We start from the raw sequence: 3,484 nt of genomic DNA on the forward strand, positions 1-3,484 counted from the left end.
GATCGTAAGGGTCTTCCTATATGGGGAACTCAGCATGAGCCTTACTATGACAAGGATTTATTCATCCCTGCGGACTACCAAAACGCTGAAGGGACCAAACTACACCGAGTGGCACTTGGGGACTGGCGCTTGAATCAGAACAGCAATTATATGCCATTCTTTGGTGGGTGCAAGCTTTTAATCCTTTACTCTTCCCCTCTTCCTGTACTTCTCTTCCGCTGTGAGCCCCACTCGAAGTTAAGGACGCCTTATAATTACTCATAACACGAGATCAACTTCCCTCCTAGGCGGACTCGTACAAAATTCCGTGTTGGTCATGCAGCCTCCCTCCTTCCAACTCAAGGCTGAGTACAATACCTCACGGGCGTCCTCGCAGCACTTCGTCCGATATATCGAGCACATAACGCATGCGAATGACTGTACGTTTTACCTCGACAGTATTCGCTACCAGAAGCAATTACTTGTGTGACTCGAGCTTGGACAAAATGGGTATAGCTATTCCATTCCATTACACAATCCTGCTACAAAGCAATTTGACTTTTTAAGATCAATGACTCAAAATAATTCAATAATCTGCTAGAATTCTCATTTCCATCGTATTATGCTTGCAGACTCTTTTGCCCTGAAGGTCGACGATGATTACACCAACATCTACGACGCCTGGTGGGCCCTCATTGATATCAACAACGAGATGTTTCGAGACACCGGCAGCTATCCTATGAATCTGTAAGTCTTCATTCTACTTATTGTTATTGTATCGAAATTTCTCACTTTTTCTTTATTTAGCTGATCTCATACACATCTCTTCAGACTTGTATCGGAAGATGCCGACTGTCTTCTCGTGTCCCCTGCACGTGGAAGAAAATATTCCAATTATGTATCTCTCCTGTCCGTTCTCATCTCTTCTAGTTACGCTGCTATTCGCTGGCTTGGACATTCCGACTGTCCCCTGTCTGGAGCTTACGGGCAAGAAGGCGACCGTTTTGTGCTAATTGAAGCATCTTCTGCGCATGGGACTCCTGGATGGGGGGAGTTCTGTCGACGAGTCTTGGCAAAATTCGCAACAATCAAGACCAAGAAAGACGGTTCTCTTCCCAAGCCACATTGGGGAAAAGTCAATAAGGACTGGACCCCGAACATAGCTGCATACACAAGGCAGGCTATGGGTCCTCAATTGGAGAGAGTGAAGGAGGCAGTGTTTAAGACGGACCCAACAGGCATGTTTCGTAACCAACATTTGTCCGAAGTTTTTGAACTGCCGTATTAATCAGATGGGATATGCATAGCAGAAGCAATGGGGAAAATGCGTTGGTATTGATCGAAATTTAAATTCGGGCAGGGAAGAAAAGAGAGAAGTTGTACGAAAGCAAGAATGGAGAGGAGAAGTGCCCTTTAAGAGACTTTGAAAAGTAAGTGTACTCGATGGTCTGCAGTGCTCATAACAGGATTGTCAGCTGAAAACAAGGAAAAGGGTCGGGACGGGTAGCAAAGGAATTCGAGGAGACTCACTGAAAAATTGTGGAGACTGCCTAAGCTTAAGTTCGGAAGAGGGGAAAAGAAAAGACGGATAACATTTCACCATCTTCCCGAAAATAAGCGAGGACATCCTTTAAAGAAGGATCTTAACATTGAAAAAAGCAACCAAGGGGGATTGAAATGGTTTAAGCTCTGTTCGGTAAGCGAGCAAGACATCGGTAAATGACAGGGAGTTCATTGCGCCAAAATGTGAAAGATATTTGAAACTTGTAATCTATAAGAAATCTTTTGACTAGAGAAAAGCAGAAACTTCAAATGAGTCGGGGTTAATTCAACTGTAAGGTCTTGATTTCTTTTCCCCATTGATCCCTTCCCCTAGATGGGGTATAGGATTTCGGCTTCCTCTGCTTTATTCCATGACTCCCCTGAATGTTCAGAAATGATCTCTATATTGTGATTGAAAATGTCTAGGTCGCACTTTTAATTGCATAAACGGCCATGCGGAATGAAAACGTGGAAAGATCAGATGAAAGCTTCTGTTATGTATGAGGTGAGGATGCGTTTTGGGTGGTTCCGGGGGAAAACCACGATGACAATGAAAAATGTTTCATGAAGCTTATATTTTCCTTTTTGACCCCAATCTACCAGATTTACAACGCAGTGAGGGGAATAGGAAGACTTTATTGCTTAGGAATGCAGTATATGGGCCACTTCAAATCGTGTTGACGCGTAGGTACCTTCTTGATAAATGCGGCGGGGAAACATTATGGAGAAAGTCTCTCGTGACAAAACCGCTCATGATATTATCAAAGTCGGGAGAAGCTTCTCTTCACGTGTCGGAAATGGGATCAAACCACCTCAAATTAGCGTTAGCGAGATAGGCTTGGAAACGCGAAGAGCACAAGATACACCCTGCTGCTTGGGCGATACCCGGGGCCGGACCTTCAATTTGCTCCTCCCCATGACCGCAAAGAAGTAGTTTGTGAAAATTTTCTTCGGATTTACGATTAATTAAGCCCACTGCCCATGAAGGGAGCCTTTTTACCACTCCATCTATACCTAACATATGTTTTATCCTGCAATACTTGACACGTGATGCTCCTATCAATTTCATCAAATCCCCGCCATATCAGGAACAGTTCCTTTTATGCTTTTTATTGATGCCGCGTCCGTATCTGGTGTGGGTTGGGCAGCCTTGGCCGTCACTGCGTGCGCGATCTGGATAAGTTGGCGCTATAATTTGCACGGAAGCTTTCATCCTTACGTTTATGACAAGCGGTAGGTGTATCAATGTGAAGCCCCTTTCTGGTGAAAGTGGGGGAAAATCCGAGTTATCCAAGACCTCCCCTCCTGCCTTTTACTTTTTACTTTATTTCTGTACTATTTTCACATTCCACGTCGTATTGTAAAATGAAGCCGATGGTAATGTAGAGACAATAACATCTGCACATATCCGTTCCCTAATTTAATGGCGCTGACTTTGTGACAAGTAACCTACATATCAAGGGAGTCATACTATGCAGTCCTCGCACATGAGACACACAAATGCACACTACACAGGGAAAGGAATCACTGTATACGTTTTCTTGGTTCATGTCAGGCTCAAACTCCTCGCCTCACGGTTTCGTATCCTTTTCCTGCCTATCGCATAGCCATACTCGTCTCCCAGGCCCCGTCAATGCATGGCCGTTCGGGTTCGTGTGGACCGTGCGCGCCTGGCGGCAGCAGAATATATGGTGGATCAAGTCCAAGGAACTTTTCGAGACGCATGGCTCAACTATTGGTTTCCGTGTATTTTCGTCCTACTCCATTTTGACCCAAGATCCTGAATGCGTGCGGGCTATCGTTACGGGCTCTGCCGATCTTTTCCCGAAAGGTCATTTATACAAGCACCTGGGGCTACTGCCTGGAGGAATCTTTACAACAAACGGTCCTCGGTGGCGAAGGGATCGACGATTGCTGACGCCGCATTTTAATTTCTCGGCGGTTTCCACTTTCGTGCCCAGTT

The sequence above is a fragment of the Nannochloropsis gaditana genome, assembly GCF_000240725.1.
Source record: "Nannochloropsis gaditana CCMP526 unplaced genomic scaffold scaffold081, whole genome shotgun sequence".
Classification (NCBI taxonomy): domain Eukaryota; class Eustigmatophyceae; order Eustigmatales; family Monodopsidaceae; genus Microchloropsis; species Microchloropsis gaditana.